The sequence below is a fragment of the Equus caballus genome, chromosome 23 (assembly GCF_041296265.1).
Source record: "Equus caballus isolate H_3958 breed thoroughbred chromosome 23, TB-T2T, whole genome shotgun sequence".
Taxonomy (NCBI): domain Eukaryota; kingdom Metazoa; phylum Chordata; class Mammalia; order Perissodactyla; family Equidae; genus Equus; species Equus caballus.
This window is the reverse complement of record NC_091706.1, coordinates 6,539,406-6,559,452: the sequence shown is the minus strand read 5'-3', so window position 1 is coordinate 6,559,452 and position 20,047 is coordinate 6,539,406.

The window sequence follows — 20,047 nt, the reverse complement described above, 5'->3', positions numbered from 1 at the left end:
TCATGCCCGACAGGTGATGGCGGAGTGTCCGCTGAGTGGTTCTGGCGTAGTGGCAGGTGATTTTAGCATGTCCGACAGGTGGTTCTGTGGAATGGATCAGGAACTTCCGGTATTCTCGGCAGGTGGTTCCGCCGTCTCCGGCATGTGGTTGTGGCACCTCTGAGAGGTGGTTCCAGCATGCCCGTCAGGTGATTCCGGAATGTCCGACAAGTGTTGTGGCTTAGCCGGCTGGTGATTTTGGCGTGTCCAAAATGTGGTTCTGGCAAGTCGAGCAGGTGGTTCCGGTGTGCTCGGGAGGTGCTTCCGGTGTCATTGGCACGTGGTTCTGGCATGTCTGAGAGGTGGTTCCAGCATGCACGGCAGGTGATTCCAGAGTGTTCGCCAAGTGGTTCTGGCGTAGCCGGCAGGTGATTTTGCATGTTCGGGAGGTGGGACCGGTGAGTCAAGCAGGTGGTTCCGGCTAGTGTTTCCTGTTTTCCAGTCTGTCCGGCAGATGTTTCCGGGCTGTCCGGCACGTGCTTCTGGCACTTCTGAGAGGTTCTGCTGGCCTGCCCTGCAGGTGATTCTGGAGTGTCCGCCAGTGGTTCTGGCGTAGCCGGCATATGATTTTGGCCTGTCAGGCAGGTGGTTCCGGCATGTCCAGCATGTGGTTCTTGGGAGAGGATCAGGTGGTTCCGGCATACTCGGCAGGTGGTACCGGCGTGTCTGGAACATGGTTCCGGCAAGTCTGAGAGGTGGTTCCGGCATGCCTGACAGGTGATTCCGGAGTGTCCACCAAGTGGTTCTGGCGTACCCTGCAGGTGTTTCTGGTGTGTCCGGCAGGTGGCTCTGGTGAGTCGAGCAGGTGCTTCCGGCGTGCTCGGCAGGTGGTTCAGGCAGGTCCGGCAGGTGTTTGCAGTCTGTCCATGACGTGGTCCCGGCATGCCCGCAAGGTGATTCTGGAGTGTCCACCAAGTGGTTTTGGCGTAGCTGGCATATGATTTTGGCCTGTCAGGCAGGTGGTTCTCGCATGTCCATCAGGTGTTTCCGGCGAGCTCGGCAGGTGCTTCTGGTCTCTCCGGCATGTGGTTGTGGCCCGTCTGAGAGATGGTTCCGGCATGCCCGGCAGGTGATTCCGGAGTCTCCGGCATGTGGTTCTGGCACCTCTGAGAGGTGGTTCCGGCATGCCCGGCAGGTGATTCCGGGGTCTCCGGCATGTGGTTCTGGCACCTCTGAGTGGTGGTTCCGGCATGCCTGGCAGGTGATTCCGGAGTGTCTGCCTAGTGGTTCTGGCGTAGCCGGCAGGTGGTTCTGGCATAGCCGGCAGGTGATTTTGGCGTGTCCGACAGGTGTTTCTTGCGAGTCGAGCAGGTGGCTCAGGCATGCGCAGCAGGTGCTTCCGGCGTCTCTGGCACGTGGTTCTGGTGTGTCTGAGAGCTGGTTCTGGTATGTCCGGCAGATGATTCCGGAGTGTCCACCAAGTGGTTCTGGTATACCTGGCAGGTGATTTTGGCGTGTCCGGCAGGTGGTTCCCTCCTGCTCGGCAGGTGGTTCAGGCAGGTCCGGTAGGTGGTTCTGGTCTGTCCAGGAGTTGGTTCCGGCGTGTGCGGCACGTGGTTCCGGCACGTCTGACAGGTGGTTCTGGCATGTCCGGCAGGTGACTCCGGGTTGTCCACCAAGTCGTTCTGATGTAGCAGGCAGGTGATTTTGGTGTGTCCCACAGGTGGTTCCGATGATTCGAGAAGGTGCTGCCGGCTAGCTCGGCAGGTGCTTCTGGCGTCTCCGGCACTTGATTTTGGCAGATTTGAGAGGTGGTTCCGGCATGCCCGGCACGTGATTCCGGAGTCTGCGGCATGTGGTTCTTGCACATCTGAGCGGTGGTTCCGGCATGCCCTGCAGGTGATTCCGGAGTGTCCGTCAAGTGGTTCTGGCATAGCCGGCTGGTGATTTTGGCATTTCCAGCAGGTGGCTCGAATGAGTCGAGCAGGTTGTTCCGGAGTGCTAAGCAGGTATTTCAGGCGGGTCCTCCAGGAGGTTCCGGTCTGTCCATTAGGTGCTTCCGGCGTGTCCCACACGTGCTTCCGGCACGTCTGAGAGGTCGTTCCGGCATGCCCAGCATGTGATTTCATAGATTGCGCCACGTGGTTCTGGCCTAGCCGGCAGGTGATTTTGGCATCTCCGGCAGGTGGTTCCGGCGAGTCGAGCAGGAGGTTCTGGCGTGCTCGGCAGGTGCATCCGGTGTCTCTGGCACGTGGTACTGGCATGGCTGAGAGGTGGTTCCGGCATGCCCTGCATGTGATTCCGGAGTGTTTGCCAAGTGGTTCTGGCGTAGCCGGCAGGTGATTTTGGCGTGACCGGCAGGTGGTTCTGTGGAGTGGCACAGGTGGTTCTGGCATGCTCAGCACGTGCTTCCGGCGTCTCCGGTATGTGGTTCTTGCACGTTTGAGAGGTGGTTCCGGCATGACCGGCATGTGATTCTGGAGTATGTGCCAAGTGGTTCTGGCGCAGCCGGCAGTTGATTTTGGCATGTGTGGCAGGTGGTTCTGGGGAGTGGATCAGGTGGTTCCGGCGTGCTCTGCAGGTGGTTCAGGCAGGTCTGGCAGGTGTTTGCAGTCTGTCCATGACGTGGTTCCAGCATGCTCGGAAGGTGATTCTGGAGTGTCCACCAAGTGGTTTTGGCGTAGCCGTCACGTGATTTTGGCGTGTCAGGCAGGTGGTTCCGGCGTGTCCAGCAGGTGGTTCCGGCGAGCTCGGCAGGTGCTTCCGGTCTCTCCGGCACGTGGTTGTGGCACGTCTGAGAGGTGGTTCTGGCATGCCCGGCAGGTGATTCCGGAGTGTCCGACATGCGGTTCTGGCACGTCGGAGAGGTGGTTCCGGCATGCCCTGCAGGTGATTCCATAGTGTCCGCCACGTGGTTCTGGCCTAGCCGGCAGGTGATTTTGGCATCTCCGGCAGGTGGTTTCGGCGAGTCGAGCAGGAGGTTCCGGAGTACTCAGCTGGTGCATCCAGTGTCTCTGGCACGTGGTTCTGGCACGTCTGAGAGGTGGTTCTGGCATGCCCGACAGGTGATTCTGGAGTTTCCGGCAAGTGGTTCTGGCGTAGCTGGCAGGTGATTTTGGCATGTCCGGCAGGTGATTTTGACGTGTCCGGCAGGTGTTTCTGGCGAGCTGTTCAGGTGATTCCGGCGTTCTCGGCAGGTGATTCTGGCGTGTCCGGCAGGTGGTTCCGGTCTGTCCGGTAGTGGGTTCCGGCGTGTCCCGCACGTGGTTCTGGTACGTCTGAGAGGTGTTACTGGCATGCACGTCAGGTGATCCCGGAGAGTCCTCCAAGTGGTTCTGGCCTAGCCCGCAGGTGATTTTGGCATGTCCGGCAGGTGGTTCCGGCATGCTCAGCAGGTGATTCAGGCAGGTCCGGTAGGTGGTTCCGGTCTGTCCGGGAGGTGGTTCCGCCGTGCCCGGCACGTGGTTCCACCACGTCTGACAGGTTTTTCTGACATGTCCTGCAGTTGACTCCGGATTGTCCACCAAGTGTTTCTGGCGTAGCTGCCTGGTGATTTTGGCGTGTCCCACAGGTGGTTCCGACGATTCAAGCAGGTGCTTCCAGCTAGCTTGGCAGGTGCTTCTGGCGTCTCCGGCACTTGATTTTGGCACATTTGAGAGGTGGGTCCGGCATTCCCGGCAGGGGATTCTGGAAAGTCTGGCAAGTGGTTCTGGCATAGCCAGCAGGTGATTTTTGCGTGTCCGGCAGGTGGGTCCTGCGAGTCGAGCAGGTGGTTCCTGCATGCTCGGCAGGTGGTTCCAGCGTGTCCTGCACGTGGTTCTGGCACGTCTGAGAGGTGGTTCCGGCATGCCGGCAGGTGATTCCGGACTTTCTGCCGAGTGGTTCTGGCGTAGCCGGCAGGTGATTTTGGCGTGTCCAGCAGGTGGTTCTGGGGAGTGGATCAGGTGGTTCCGGCACACTCGGCAGGTGGTACCGGCGTGTCCGGAACATGGTTCTGGCAAGTCTGAGAGGTGCTTCCGGCATGCCCGACAGGTGATTCCGGAGAGTCCGCCAAGTGGTTCTGGCGTACCCGGCAGGTGATTTTGGCGTGTCCGGCAGGTGTTTCTTGCGAGTCGAGCAGGTGGCTCAGGCATGCTCAGCTGGTGCTTCCGGCGTGTCCGGCACGTGGTTCTGGTGTGTCTGAGAGCTGGTTCTGGCATGTCCAGCAGATGATACTTGAGTGTCCACCAAGTGGTTCTGGCATACCCGGCAGGTGATTTTGGCGTGTCAGCTACGTGGTTCCGGCGAGTCGAGCAGGTGTTTCCGGCGTGCTCGGCAGGTGGTTCAGGCGGGTCTGGCAGGTAGCTTCGGTCTGTTCGGGGTGTGGTTCCGGCATCTCAGGCACATGGTTCTGGCATGTCTGAGAGGTGGTTCCGGCATGCCCGGCAGGTGATTCCAGAGTGTTCGCCAAGTGGCTCTGGCGTAACCGGCAGGTGATTTTCCATGTCCGGCGGTGGGACCGGTGAGACAAGCAGGTGGTTCCGGCGAGTGTTTCCTGTGTTTCCGGTCTGTCCGGGAGATGGTTCCGGCCTGTCCGGCATGTGCTTCTGGCACTTCTGAGAGGTTGTGCTGGCATGACCGGCAGGTGATTCCGCAGTGTCCGCCAAGTGGTTCTGGCGTACCCGGCAGGTGATTTTGGCGTGTCCGGCAGGTGGCTATGGGGAGTGGATCAGTAACTTCCGGCATTCTCGGCAGGTGCTTCCGCCGTCTCCGGCATGTGTTTGCGGCACCTCTGTGATGTGGTTCCAGCATGCCCGGCAGGTGATTCCGGAGTGTCTGACAAGTGGTTGTGGCGTAGCCGGCTGGTGATTCTGGCGTGTCCGGCAAGTGGTTCCGGTCTGTCCTGGAGGTGGTTCTGGAGTGTCTGCTGAGTGGTTCTGGCGTAGCCAGCAGGTGATTTTGGCGTGTCCAGCAGGTGGTTCTGGGGAGTGGAGCATGTGGTTCCGGCATACTCGGCAGGTGGTTCTGGCGTGTCCGGCACATGCTTCTGGCATGTCTGAGAGGTGGTTCCGGCATGCCCGGCAGGTGATCCCGGAGAGTCCTCCAAGTGGTTCTGGCGTACCCTGCAGGTGTTTCTGGTGTGTCCGGCAGGTGGCTCTGGTGAGTCGAGCAGGTGCTTCCGGCGTGCTCGGCAGGTGGTTCAGGCAGGTCCGGCAGGTGTTTGCAGTCTGTCCATGACGTGGTCCCGGCATACCCGCAAGGTGATTCTGGAGTGTCCACCAAGTGGTTTTGGCGTAGCTGGCATATGATTTTGGCCTGTCAGGCAGGTGGTTCTCGCATGTCCAGCAGGTGTTTCCGGCGAGCTCGGCAGGTGCTTCTGGTCTCTCCGGCACGTGGTTGTGGCACGTCTGAGAGATGGTTCCGGCATGCCCTGCAGGTGATTCCGGAGTCTCCGGCATGTGGTTCTGGCACCTCTGAGAGGTGGTTCCGGCATGCCCGGCAGGTGATTCCGGGGTCTCCGGCATGTGGTTCTGGCACCTCTGAGTGGTGGTTCCGGCATGCCTGGCAGGTGATTCCGGAGTGTCTGCCTAGTGGTTCTGGCGTAGCCGGCAGGTGGTTCTGGCATAGCCGGCAGGTGATTTTGGCGTGTCCGACAGGTGTTTCTTGCGAGTCGAGCAGGTGGCTCAGGCATGCGCAGCAGGTGCTTCCGGCGTCTCTGGCACGTGGTTCTGGTGTGTCTGAGAGCTGGTTCTGGTATGTCCGGCAGATGATTCCGGAGTGTCCACCAAGTGGTTCTGGTATACCTGGCAGGTGATTTTGGCGTGTCCGGCAGGTGGTTCCCTCCTGCTCGGCAGGTGGTTCAGGCAGGTCCGGTAGGTGGTTCTGGTCTGTCCAGGAGTTGGTTCCGGCGTGTGCGGCACGTGGTTCCGGCACGTCTGACAGGTGGTTCTGGCATGTCCGGCAGGTGACTCCGGGTTGTCCACCAAGTGGTTCTGATGTAGCAGGCAGGTGATTTTGGTGTGTCCCACAGGTGGTTCCGATGATTCGAGAAGGTGCTGCCGGCTAGCTCGGCAGGTGCTTCTGGCGTCTCCGGCACTTGATTTTGGCAGATTTGAGAGGTGGTTCCGGCATGCCCGGCACGTGATTCCGGAGTCTGCGGCATGTGGTTCTTGCACATCTGAGCGGTGGTTCCGGCATGCCCTGCAGGTGATTCCGGAGTGTCCGTCAAGTGGTTCTGGCATAGCCGGCTGGTGATTTTGGCATTTCCAGCAGGTGGCTCGAATGAGTCGAGCAGGTTGTTCCGGAGTGCTAAGCAGGTATTTCAGGCGGGTCCTCCAGGAGGTTCCGGTCTGTCCATTAGGTGCTTCCGGCGTGTCCCACACGTGCTTCCGGCACGTCTGAGAGGTCGTTCCGGCATGCCCAGCATGTGATTTCATAGATTGCGCCACGTGGTTCTGGCCTAGCCGGCAGGTGATTTTGGCATCTCCGGCAGGTGGTTCCGGCGAGTCGAGCAGGAGGTTCTGGCGTGCTCGGCAGGTGCATCCGGTGTCTCTGGCACGTGGTACTGGCATGGCTGAGAGGTGGTTCCGGCATGCCCTGCATGTGATTCCGGAGTGTTTGCCAAGTGGTTCTGGCGTAGCCGGCAGGTGATTTTGGCGTGACCGGCAGGTGGTTCTGTGGAGTGGCACAGGTGGTTCTGGCATGCTCAGCACGTGCTTCCGGCGTCTCCGGTATGTGGTTCTTGCACGTTTGAGAGGTGGTTCCGGCATGACCGGCATGTGATTCTGGAGTATGTGCCAAGTGGTTCTGGCACAGCCGGCAGTTGATTTTGGCATGTGTGGCAGGTGGTTCTGGGGAGTGGATCAGGTGGTTCCGGCGTGCTCTGCAGGTGGTTCAGGCAGGTCTGGCAGGTGTTTGCAGTCTGTCCATGACGTGGTTCCAGCATGCTCGGAAGGTGATTCTGGAGTGTCCACCAAGTGGTTTTGGCGTAGCCGTCACGTGATTTTGGCGTGTCAGGCAGGTGGTTCCGGCGTGTCCAGCAGGTGGTTCCGGCGAGCTCGGCAGGTGCTTCCGGTCTCTCCGGCACGTGGTTGTGGCACGTCTGAGAGGTGGTTCTGGCATGCCCGGCAGGTGATTCCGGAGTGTCCGACATGCGGTTCTGGCACGTCGGAGAGGTGGTTCCGGCATGCCCTGCAGGTGATTCCATAGTGTCCGCCACGTGGTTCTGGCCTAGCCGGCAGGTGATTTTGGCATCTCCGGCAGGTGGTTTCGGCGAGTCGAGCAGGAGGTTCCGGAGTACTCAGCTGGTGCATCCAGTGTCTCTGGCACGTGGTTCTGGCACGTCTGAGAGGTGGTTCTGGCATGCCCGACAGGTGATTCTGGAGTTTCCGGCAAGTGGTTCTGGCGTAGCTGGCAGGTGATTTTGGCATGTCCGGCAGGTGATTTTGACGTGTCCGGCAGGTGTTTCTGGCGAGCTGTTCAGGTGATTCCGGCGTTCTCGGCAGGTGATTCTGGCGTGTCCGGCAGGTGGTTCCGGTCTGTCCGGTAGTGGGTTCCGGCGTGTCCCGCACGTGGTTCTGGTACGTCTGAGAGGTGTTACTGGCATGCACGTCAGGTGATCCCGGAGAGTCCTCCAAGTGGTTCTGGCCTAGCCCGCAGGTGATTTTGGCATGTCCGGCAGGTGGTTCCGGCATGCTCAGCAGGTGATTCAGGCAGGTCCGGTAGGTGGTTCCGGTCTGTCCGGGAGGTGGTTCCGCCGTGCCCGGCACGTGGTTCCACCACGTCTGACAGGTTTTTCTGACATGTCCTGCAGTTGACTCCGGATTGTCCACCAAGTGTTTCTGGCGTAGCTGCCTGGTGATTTTGGCGTGTCCCACAGGTGGTTCCGACGATTCAAGCAGGTGCTTCCAGCTAGCTTGGCAGGTGCTTCTGGCGTCTCCGGCACTTGATTTTGGCACATTTGAGAGGTGGGTCCGGCATTCCCGGCAGGGGATTCTGGAAAGTCTGGCAAGTGGTTCTGGCATAGCCAGCAGGTGATTTTTGCGTGTCCGGCAGGTGGGTCCTGCGAGTCGAGCAGGTGGTTCCTGCATGCTCGGCAGGTGGTTCCGGCGTGTCCTGCACGTGGTTCTGGCACGTCTGAGAGGTGGTTCCGGCATGCCGGCAGGTGATTCCGGACTTTCTGCCGAGTGGTTCTGGCGTAGCCGGCAGGTGATTTTGGCGTGTCCAGCAGGTGGTTCTGGGGAGTGGATCAGGTGGTTCCGGCACACTCGGCAGGTGGTACCGGCGTGTCCGGAACATGGTTCTGGCAAGTCTGAGAGGTGCTTCCGGCATGCCCGACAGGTGATTCCGGAGAGTCCGCCAAGTGGTTCTGGCGTACCCGGCAGGTGATTTTGGCGTGTCCGGCAGGTGTTTCTTGCGAGTCGAGCAGGTGGCTCAGGCATGCTCAGCTGGTGCTTCCGGCGTGTCCGGCACGTGGTTCTGGTGTGTCTGAGAGCTGGTTCTGGCATGTCCAGCAGATGATACTTGAGTGTCCACCAAGTGGTTCTGGCATACCCGGCAGGTGATTTTGGCGTGTCAGCTACGTGGTTCCGGCGAGTCGAGCAGGTGTTTCCGGCGTGCTCGGCAGGTGGTTCAGGCGGGTCTGGCAGGTAGCTTCGGTCTGTTCGGGGTGTGGTTCTGGCATCTCAGGCACATGGTTCTGGCATGTCTGAGAGGTGGTTCCGGCATGCCCGGCAGGTGATTCCAGAGTGTTCGCCAAGTGGCTCTGGCGTAACCGGCAGGTGATTTTCCATGTCCGGCGGTGGGACCGGTGAGACAAGCAGGTGGTTCCGGCGAGTGTTTCCTGTGTTTCCGGTCTGTCCGGGAGATGGTTCCGGCCTGTCCGGCATGTGCTTCTGGCACTTCTGAGAGGTTGTGCTGGCATGACCGGCAGGTGATTCCGCAGTGTCCGCCAAGTGGTTCTGGCGTACCCGGCAGGTGATTTTGGCGTGTCCGGCAGGTGGCTATGGGGAGTGGATCAGTAACTTCCGGCATTCTCGGCAGGTGCTTCCGCCGTCTCCGGCATGTGTTTGCGGCACCTCTGTGATGTGGTTCCAGCATGCCCGGCAGGTGATTCCGGAGTGTCTGACAAGTGGTTGTGGCGTAGCCGGCTGGTGATTCTGGCGTGTCCGGCAAGTGGTTCCGGTCTGTCCTGGAGGTGGTTCTGGAGTGTCTGCTGAGTGGTTCTGGCGTAGCCAGCAGGTGATTTTGGCGTGTCCAGCAGGTGGTTCTGGGGAGTGGAGCATGTGGTTCCGGCATACTCGGCAGGTGGTTCTGGCGTGTCCGGCACATGCTTCTGGCATGTCTGAGAGGTGGTTCCGGCATGCCCGGCAGGTGATCCCGGAGAGTCCTCCAAGTGGTTCTGGCGTACCCTGCAGGTGTTTCTGGTGTGTCCGGCAGGTGGCTCTGGTGAGTCGAGCAGGTGCTTCCGGCGTGCTCGGCAGGTGGTTCAGGCAGGTCCGGCAGGTGTTTGCAGTCTGTCCATGACGTGGTCCCGGCATGCCCGCAAGGTGATTCTGGAGTGTCCACCAAGTGGTTTTGGCGTAGCTGGCATATGATTTTGGCCTGTCAGGCAGGTGGTTCTCGCATGTCCAGCAGGTGTTTCCGGCGAGCTCGGCAGGTGCTTCTGGTCTCTCCGGCACGTGGTTGTGGCACGTCTGAGAGATGGTTCCGGCATGCCCGGCAGGTGATTCCGGAGTCTCCGGCATGTGGTTCTGGCACCTCTGAGAGGTGGTTCCGGCATGCCCGGCAGGTGATTCCGGGGTCTCCGGCATGTGGTTCTGGCACCTCTGAGTGGTGGTTCCGGCATGCCTGGCAGGTGATTCCGGAGTGTCTGCCTAGTGGTTCTGGCGTAGCCGGCAGGTGGTTCTGGCATAGCCGGCAGGTGATTTTGGCGTGTCCGACAGGTGTTTCTTGCGAGTCGAGCAGGTGGCTCAGGCATGCGCAGCAGGTGCTTCCGGCGTCTCTGGCACGTGGTTCTGGTGTGTCTGAGAGCTGGTTCTGGTATGTCCGGCAGATGATTCCGGAGTGTCCACCAAGTGGTTCTGGTATACCTGGCAGGTGATTTTGGCGTGTCCGGCAGGTGGTTCCCTCCTGCTCGGCAGGTGGTTCAGGCAGGTCCGGTAGGTGGTTCTGGTCTGTCCAGGAGTTGGTTCCGGCGTGTGCGGCACGTGGTTCCGGCACGTCTGACAGGTGGTTCTGGCATGTCCGGCAGGTGACTCCGGGTTGTCCACCAAGTGGTTCTGATGTAGCAGGCAGGTGATTTTGGTGTGTCCCACAGGTGGTTCCGATGATTCGAGAAGGTGCTGCCGGCTAGCTCGGCAGGTGCTTCTGGCGTCTCCGGCACTTGATTTTGGCAGATTTGAGAGGTGGTTCCGGCATGCCCGGCACGTGATTCCGGAGTCTGCGGCATGTGGTTCTTGCACATCTGAGCGGTGGTTCCGGCATGCCCTGCAGGTGATTCCGGAGTGTCCGTCAAGTGGTTCTGGCATAGCCGGCTGGTGATTTTGGCATTTCCAGCAGGTGGCTCGAATGAGTCGAGCAGGTTGTTCCGGAGTGCTAAGCAGGTATTTCAGGCGGGTCCTCCAGGAGGTTCCGGTCTGTCCATTAGGTGCTTCCGGCGTGTCCCACACGTGCTTCCGGCACGTCTGAGAGGTCGTTCCGGCATGCCCAGCATGTGATTTCATAGATTGCGCCACGTGGTTCTGGCCTAGCCGGCAGGTGATTTTGGCATCTCCGGCAGGTGGTTCCGGCGAGTCGAGCAGGAGGTTCTGGCGTGCTCGGCAGGTGCATCCGGTGTCTCTGGCACGTGGTACTGGCATGGCTGAGAGGTGGTTCCGGCATGCCCTGCATGTGATTCCGGAGTGTTTGCCAAGTGGTTCTGGCGTAGCCGGCAGGTGATTTTGGCGTGACCGGCAGGTGGTTCTGTGGAGTGGCACAGGTGGTTCTGGCATGCTCAGCACGTGCTTCCGGCGTCTCCGGTATGTGGTTGTTGCACGTTTGAGAGGTGGTTCCGGCATGACCGGCATGTGATTCTGGAGTATGTGCCAAGTGGTTCTGGCGCAGCCGGCAGTTGATTTTGGCATGTGTGGCAGGTGGTTCTGGGGAGTGGATCAGGTGGTTCCGGCGTGCTCTGCAGGTGGTTCAGGCAGGTCTGGCAGGTGTTTGCAGTCTGTCCATGACGTGGTTCCAGCATGCTCGGAAGGTGATTCTGGAGTGTCCACCAAGTGGTTTTGGCGTAGCCGTCACGTGATTTTGGCGTGTCAGGCAGGTGGTTCCGGCGTGTCCAGCAGGTGGTTCCGGCGAGCTCGGCAGGTGCTTCCGGTCTCTCCGGCACGTGGTTGTGGCACGTCTGAGAGGTGGTTCTGGCATGCCCGGCAGGTGATTCCGGAGTGTCCGACATGCGGTTCTGGCACGTCGGAGAGGTGGTTCCGGCATGCCCTGCAGGTGATTCCATAGTGTCCGCCACGTGGTTCTGGCCTAGCCGGCAGGTGATTTTGGCATCTCCGGCAGGTGGTTTCGGCGAGTCGAGCAGGAGGTTCCGGAGTACTCAGCTGGTGCATCCAGTGTCTCTGGCACGTGGTTCTGGCACGTCTGAGAGGTGGTTCTGGCATGCCCGACAGGTGATTCTGGAGTGTCCGGCAAGTGGTTCTGGCGTAGCTGGCAGGTGATTTTGGCATGTCCGGCAGGTGATTTTGACGTGTCCGGCAGGTGTTTCTGGCGAGCTGTTCAGGTGATTCCGGCGTTCTCGGCAGGTGATTCTGGCGTGTCCGGCAGGTGGTTCCGGTCTGTCCGGTAGTGGGTTCCGGCGTGTCCCGCACGTGGTTCTGGTACGTCTGAGAGGTGTTACTGGCATGCACGTCAGGTGATCCCGGAGAGTCCTCCAAGTGGTTCTGGCCTAGCCCGCAGGTGATTTTGGCATGTCCGGCAGGTGGTTCCGGCATGCTCAGCAGGTGATTCAGGCAGGTCCGGTAGGTGGTTCCGGTCTGTCCGGGAGGTGGTTCCGCCGTGCCCGGCACGTGGTTCCACCACGTCTGACAGGTTTTTCTGACATGTCCTGCAGTTGACTCCGGATTGTCCACCAAGTGTTTCTGGCGTAGCTGCCTGGTGATTTTGGCGTGTCCCACAGGTGGTTCCGACGATTCAAGCAGGTGCTTCCAGCTAGCTTGGCAGGTGCTTCTGGCGTCTCCGGCACTTGATTTTGGCACATTTGAGAGGTGGGTCCGGCATTCCCGGCAGGGGATTCTGGAAAGTCTGGCAAGTGGTTCTGGCATAGCCAGCAGGTGATTTTTGCGTGTCCGGCAGGTGGGTCCTGCGAGTCGAGCAGGTGGTTCCTGCATGCTCGGCAGGTGGTTCCGGCGTGTCCTGCACGTGGTTCTGGCACGTCTGAGAGGTGGTTCCGGCATGCCGGCAGGTGATTCCGGACTTTCTGCTGAGTGGTTCTGGCGTAGCCGGCAGGTGATTTTGGCGTGTCCAGCAGGTGGTTCTGGGGAGTGGATCAGGTGGTTCCGGCACACTCGGCAGGTGGTACCGGCGTGTCCGGAACATGGTTCTGGCAAGTCTGAGAGGTGCTTCCGGCATGCCCGACAGGTGATTCCGGAGAGTCCGCCAAGTGGTTCTGGCGTACCCGGCAGGTGATTTTGGCGTGTCCGGCAGGTGTTTCTTGCGAGTCGAGCAGGTGGCTCAGGCATGCTCAGCTGGTGCTTCCGGCGTGTCCGGCACGTGGTTCTGGTGTGTCTGAGAGCTGGTTCTGGCATGTCCAGCAGATGATACTTGAGTGTCCACCAAGTGGTTCTGGCATACCCGGCAGGTGATTTTGGCGTGTCAGCTACGTGGTTCCGGCGAGTCGAGCAGGTGTTCCCGGCGTGCTCGGCAGGTGGTTCAGGCGGGTCTGGCAGGTAGCTTCGGTCTGTTCGGGGTGTGGTTCCGGCATCTCAGGCACATGGTTCTGGCATGTCTGAGAGGTGGTTCCGGCATGCCCGGCAGGTGATTCCAGAGTGTTCGCCAAGTGGCTCTGGCGTAACCGGCAGGTGATTTTCCATGTCCGGCGGTGGGACCGGTGAGACAAGCAGGTGGTTCCGGCGAGTGTTTCCTGTGTTTCTGGTCTGTCCGGGAGATGGTTCCGGCCTGTCCGGCATGTGCTTCTGGCACTTCTGAGAGGTTGTGCTGGCATGACCGGCAGGTGATTCCGCAGTGTCCGCCAAGTGGTTCTGGCGTACCCGGCAGGTGATTTTGGCGTGTCCGGCAGGTGGCTATGGGGAGTGGATCAGTAACTTCCGGCATTCTCGGCAGGTGCTTCCGCCGTCTCCGGCATGTGTTTGCGGCACCTCTGTGATGTGGTTCCAGCATGCCCGGCAGGTGATTCCGGAGAGTCCTCCAAGTGGTTCTGGCGTAGCCGGCTGGTGATTCTGGCGTGTCCGGCAAGTGGTTCCGGTCTGTCCTGGAGGTGGTTCTGGAGTGTCTGCTGAGTGGTTCTGGCGTAGCCAGCAGGTGATTTTGGCGTGTCCAGCAGGTGGTTCTGGGGAGTGGAGCATGTGGTTCCGGCATACTCGGCAGGTGGTTCTGGCGTGTCCGGCACATGCTTCTGGCATGTCTGAGAGGTGGTTCCGGCATGCCCGGCAGGTGATCCCGGAGAGTCCTCCAAGTGGTTCTGGCGTACCCTGCAGGTGTTTCTGGTGTGTCCGGCAGGTGGCTCTGGTGAGTCGAGCAGGTGCTTCCGGCGTGCTCGGCAGGTGGTTCAGGCAGGTCCGGCAGGTGTTTGCAGTCTGTCCATGACGTGGTCCCGGCATGCCCGCAAGGTGATTCTGGAGTGTCCACCAAGTGGTTTTGGCGTAGCTGGCATATGATTTTGGCCTGTCAGGCAGGTGGTTCTCGCATGTCCAGCAGGTGTTTCCGGCGAGCTCGGCAGGTGCTTCTGGTCTCTCCGGCACGTGGTTGTGGCACGTCTGAGAGATGGTTCCGGCATGCCCGGCAGGTGATTCCGGAGTCTCCGGCATGTGGTTCTGGCACCTCTGAGAGGTGGTTCCGGCATGCCCGGCAGGTGATTCCGGGGTCTCCGGCATGTGGTTCTGGCACCTCTGAGTGGTGGTTCCGGCATGCCTGGCAGGTGATTCCGGAGTGTCTGCCTAGTGGTTCTGGCGTAGCCGGCAGGTGGTTCTGGCATAGCCGGCAGGTGATTTTGGCGTGTCCGACAGGTGTTTCTTGCGAGTCGAGCAGGTGGCTCAGGCATGCGCAGCAGGTGCTTCCGGCGTCTCTGGCACGTGGTTCTGGTGTGTCTGAGAGCTGGTTCTGGTATGTCCGGCAGATGATTCCGGAGTGTCCACCAAGTGGTTCTGGTATACCTGGCAGGTGATTTTGGCGTGTCCGGCAGGTGGTTCCCTCCTGCTCGGCAGGTGGTTCAGGCAGGTCCGGTAGGTGGTTCTGGTCTGTCCAGGAGTTGGTTCCGGCGTGTGCGGCACGTGGTTCCGGCACGTCTGACAGGTGGTTCTGGCATGTCCGGCAGGTGACTCCGGGTTGTCCACCAAGTGGTTCTGATGTAGCAGGCAGGTGATTTTGGTGTGTCCCACAGGTGGTTCCGATGATTCGAGAAGGTGCTGCCGGCTAGCTCGGCAGGTGCTTCTGGCGTCTCCGGCACTTGATTTTGGCAGATTTGAGAGGTGGTTCCGGCATGCCCGGCACGTGATTCCGGAGTCTGCGGCATGTGGTTCTTGCACATCTGAGCGGTGGTTCCGGCATGCCCTGCAGGTGATTCCGGAGTGTCCGTCAAGTGGTTCTGGCATAGCCGGCTGGTGATTTTGGCATTTCCAGCAGGTGGCTCGAATGAGTCGAGCAGGTTGTTCCGGAGTGCTAAGCAGGTATTTCAGGCGGGTCCTCCAGGAGGTTCCGGTCTGTCCATTAGGTGCTTCCGGCGTGTCCCACACGTGCTTCCGGCACGTCTGAGAGGTCGTTCCGGCATGCCCAGCATGTGATTTCATAGATTGCGCCACGTGGTTCTGGCCTAGCCGGCAGGTGATTTTGGCATCTCCGGCAGGTGGTTCCGGCGAGTCGAGCAGGAGGTTCTGGCGTGCTCGGCAGGTGCATCCGGTGTCTCTGGCACGTGGTACTGGCATGGCTGAGAGGTGGTTCCGGCATGCCCTGCATGTGATTCCGGAGTGTTTGCCAAGTGGTTCTGGCGTAGCCGGCAGGTGATTTTGGCGTGACCGGCAGGTGGTTCTGTGGAGTGGCACAGGTGGTTCTGGCATGCTCAGCACGTGCTTCCGGCGTCTCCGGTATGTGGTTCTTGCACGTTTGAGAGGTGGTTCCGGCATGACCGGCATGTGATTCTGGAGTATGTGCCAAGTGGTTCTGGCGCAGCCGGCAGTTGATTTTGGCATGTGTGGCAGGTGGTTCTGGGGAGTGGATCAGGTGGTTCCGGCGTGCTCTGCAGGTGGTTCAGGCAGGTCTGGCAGGTGTTTGCAGTCTGTCCATGACGTGGTTCCAGCATGCTCGGAAGGTGATTCTGGAGTGTCCACCAAGTGGTTTTGGCGTAGCCGTCACGTGATTTTGGCGTGTCAGGCAGGTGGTTCCGGCGTGTCCAGCAGGTGGTTCCGGCGAGCTCGGCAGGTGCTTCCGGTCTCTCCGGCACGTGGTTGTGGCACGTCTGAGAGGTGGTTCTGGCATGCCCGGCAGGTGATTCCGGAGTGTCCGACATGCGGTTCTGGCACGTCGGAGAGGTGGTTCCGGCATGCCCTGCAGGTGATTCCATAGTGTCCGCCACGTGGTTCTGGCCTAGCCGGCAGGTGATTTTGGCATCTCCGGCAGGTGGTTTCGGCGAGTCGAGCAGGAGGTTCCGGAGTACTCAGCTGGTGCATCCAGTGTCTCTGGCACGTGGTTCTGGCACGTCTGAGAGGTGGTTCTGGCATGCCCGACAGGTGATTCTGGAGTTTCCGGCAAGTGGTTCTGGCGTAGCTGGCAGGTGATTTTGGCATGTCCGGCAGGTGATTTTGACGTGTCCGGCAGGTGTTTCTGGCGAGCTGTTCAGGTGATTCCGGCGTTCTCGGCAGGTGATTCTGGCGTGTCCGGCAGGTGGTTCCGGTCTGTCCGGTAGTGGGTTCCGGCGTGTCCCGCACGTGGTTCTGGTACGTCTGAGAGGTGTTACTGGCATGCACGTCAGGTGATCCCGGAGAGTCCTCCAAGTGGTTCTGGCCTAGCCCGCAGGTGATTTTGGCATGTCCGGCAGGTGGTTCCGGCATGCTCAGCAGGTGATTCAGGCAGGTCCGGTAGGTGGTTCCGGTCTGTCCGGGAGGTGGTTCCGCCGTGCCCGGCACGTGGTTCCACCACGTCTGACAGGTTTTTCTGACATGTCCTGCAGTTGACTCCGGATTGTCCACCAAGTGTTTCTGGCGTAGCTGCCTGGTGATTTTGGCGTGTCCCACAGGTGGTTCCGACGATTCAAGCAGGTGCTTCCAGCTAGCTTGGCAGGTGCTTCTGGCGTCTCCGGCACTTGATTTTGGCACATTTGAGAGGTGGGTCCGGCATTCCCGGCAGGGGATTCTGGAAAGTCTGGCAAGTGGTTCTGGCATAGCCAGCAGGTGATTTTTGCGTGTCCGGCAGGTGGGTCCTGCGAGTCGAGCAGGTGGTTCCTGCATGCTCGGCAGGTGGTTCCGGCGTGTCCTGCACGTGGTTCTGGCACGTCTGAGAGGTGGTTCCGGCATGCCGGCAGGTGATTCCGGACTTTCTGCTGAGTGGTTCTGGCGTAGCCGGCAGGTGATTTTGGCGTGTCCAGCAGGTGGTTCTGGGGAGTGGATCAGGTGGTTCCGGCACACTCGGCAGGTGGTACCGGCGTGTCCGGAACATGGTTCTGGCAAGTCTGAGAGGTGCTTCCGGCATGCCCGACAGGTGATTCCGGAGAGTCCGCCAAGTGGTTCTGGCGTACCCGGCAGGTGATTTTGGCGTGTCCGGCAGGTGTTTCTTGCGAGTCGAGCAGGTGGCTCAGGCATGCTCAGCTGGTGCTTCCGGCGTGTCCGGCACGTGGTTCTGGTGTGTCTGAGAGCTGGTTCTGGCATGTCCAGCAGATGATACTTGAGTGTCCACCAAGTGGTTCTGGCATACCCGGCAGGTGATTTTGGCGTGTCAGCTACGTGGTTCCGGCGAGTCGAGCAGGTGTTTCCGGCGTGCTCGGCAGGTGGTTCAGGCGGGTCTGGCAGGTAGCTTCGGTCTGTTCGGGGTGTGGTTCCGGCATCTCAGGCACATGGTTCTGGCATGTCTGAGAGGTGGTTCCGGCATGCCCGGCAGGTGATTCCAGAGTGTTCGCCAAGTGGCTCTGGCGTAACCGGCAGGTGATTTTCCATGTCCGGCGGTGGGACCGGTGAGACAAGCAGGTGGTTCCGGCGAGTGTTTCCTGTGTTTCTGGTCTGTCCGGGAGATGGTTCCGGCCTGTCCGGCATGTGCTTCTGGCACTTCTGAGAGGTTGTGCTGGCATGACCGGCAGGTGATTCCGCAGTGTCCGCCAAGTGGTTCTGGCGTACCCGGCAGGTGATTTTGGCGTGTCCGGCAGGTGGCTATGGGGAGTGGATCAGTAACTTCCGGCATTCTCGGCAGGTGCTTCCGCCGTCTCCGGCATGTGTTTGCGGCACCTCTGTGATGTGGTTCCAGCATGCCCGGCAGGTGATTCCGGAGAGTCCTCCAAGTGGTTCTGGCGTAGCCGGCTGGTGATTCTGGCGTGTCCGGCAAGTGGTTCCGGTCTGTCCTGGAGGTGGTTCTGGAGTGTCTGCTGAGTGGTTCTGGCGTAGCCAGCAGGTGATTTTGGCGTGTCCAGCAGGTGGTTCTGGGGAGTGGAGCATGTGGTTCCGGCATACTCGGCAGGTGGTTCTGGCGTGTCCGGCACATGCTTCTGGCATGTCTGAGAGGTGGTTCCGGCATGCCCGGCAGGTGATCCCGGAGAGTCCTCCAAGTGGTTCTGGCGTACCCTGCAGGTGTTTCTGGTGTGTCCGGCAGGTGGCTCTGGTGAGTCGAGCAGGTGCTTCCGGCGTGCTCGGCAGGTGGTTCAGGCAGGTCCGGCAGGTGTTTGCAGTCTGTCCATGACGTGGTCCCGGCATGCCCGCAAGGTGATTCTGGAGTGTCCACCAAGTGGTTTTGGCGTAGCTGGCATATGATTTTGGCCTGTCAGGCAGGTGGTTCTCGCATGTCCAGCAGGTGTTTCCGGCGAGCTCGGCAGGTGCTTCTGGTCTCTCCGGCACGTGGTTGTGGCACGTCTGAGAGATGGTTCCGGCATGCCCGGCAGGTGATTCCGGAGTCTCCGGCATGTGGTTCTGGCACCTCTGAGAGGTGGTTCCGGCATGCCCGGCAGGTGATTCCGGGGTCTCCGGCATGTGGTTCTGGCACCTCTGAGTGGTGGTTCCGGCATGCCTGGCAGGTGATTCCGGAGTGTCTGCCTAGTGGTTCTGGCGTAGCCGGCAGGTGGTTCTGGCATAGCCGGCAGGTGATTTTGGCGTGTCCGACAGGTGTTTCTTGCGAGTCGAGCAGGTGGCTCGGGCATGCTCTGGAGGTGCTTCCGGCATCTCTGGCACGTGGTTCTGGTGTGTCTGAGAGCTGGTTCTGGTATGTCCGGCAGATGATTCCGGAGTGTCCACCAAGTGGTTCTGGTATACCTGGCAGGTGATTTTGGCGTGTCCGGCAGGTGGTTCCCTCCTGCTCGGCAGGTGGTTCAGGCAGGTCCGGTAGGTGGTTCTGGTCTGTCCAGGAGTTGGTTCCGGCGTGTGCGGCACGTGGTTCCGGCACGTCTGACAGGTGGTTCTGGCATGTCCGGCAGGTGACTCCGGGTTGTCCACCAAGTGGTTCTGATGTAGCAGGCAGGTGATTTTGGTGTGTCCCACAGGTGGTTCCGATGATTCGAGAAGGTGCTGCCGGCTAGCTCGGCAGGTGCTTCTGGCGTCTCCGGCACTTGATTTTGGCAGATTTGAGAGGTGGTTCCGGCATGCCCGGCACGTGATTCCGGAGTCTGCGGCATGTGGTTCTTGCACATCTGAGCGGTGGTTCCGGCATGCCCTGCAGGTGATTCCGGAGTGTCCGTCAAGTGGTTCTGGCATAGCCGGCTGGTGATTTTGGCATTTCCAGCAGGTGGCTCGAATGAGTCGAGCAGGTTGTTCCGGAGTGCTAAGCAGGTATTTCAGGCGGGTCCTCCAGGAGGTTCCGGTCTGTCCATTAGGTGCTTCCGGCGTGTCCCACACGTGCTTCCGGCACGTCTGAGAGGTCGTTCCAGCATGCCCAGCATGTGATTTCATAGATTGCGCCACGTGGTTCTGGCCTAGCCGGCAGGTGATTTTGGCATCTCCGGCAGGTGGTTCCGGCGAGTCGAGCAGGAGGTTCTGGCGTGCTCGGCAGGTGCATCCGGTGTCTCTGGCACGTGGTACTGGCATGGCTGAGAGGTGGTTCCGGCATGCCCTGCATGTGATTCCGGAGTGTTTGCCAAGTGGTTCTGGCGTAGCCGGCAGGTGATTTTGGCGTGACCGGCAGGTGGTTCTGTGGAGTGGCACAGGTGGTTCTGGCATGCTCAGCACGTGCTTCCGGCGTCTCCGGTATGTGGTTGTTGCACGTTTGAGAGGTGGTTCCGGCATGACCGGCATGTGATTCTGGAGTATGTGCCAAGTGGTTCTGGCGCAGCCGGCAGTTGATTTTGGCATGTGTGGCAGGTGGTTCTGGGGAGTGGATCAGGTGGTTCCGGCGTGCTCTGCAGGTGGTTCAGGCAGGTCTGGCAGGTGTTTGCAGTCTGTCCATGACGTGGTTCCAGCATGCTCGGAAGGTGATTCTGGAGTGTCCACCAAGTGGTTTTGGCGTAGCCGTCACGTGATTTTGGCGTGTCAGGCAGGTGGTTCCGGCGTGTCCAGCAGGTGGTTCCGGCGAGCTCGGCAGGTGCTTCCGGTCTCTCCGGCACGTGGTTGTGGCACGTCTGAGAGGTGGTTCTGGCATGCCCGGCAGGTGATTCCGGAGTGTCCGACATGCGGTTCTGGCACGTCGGAGAGGTGGTTCCGGCATGCCCTGCAGGTGATTCCATAGTGTCCGCCACGTGGTTCTG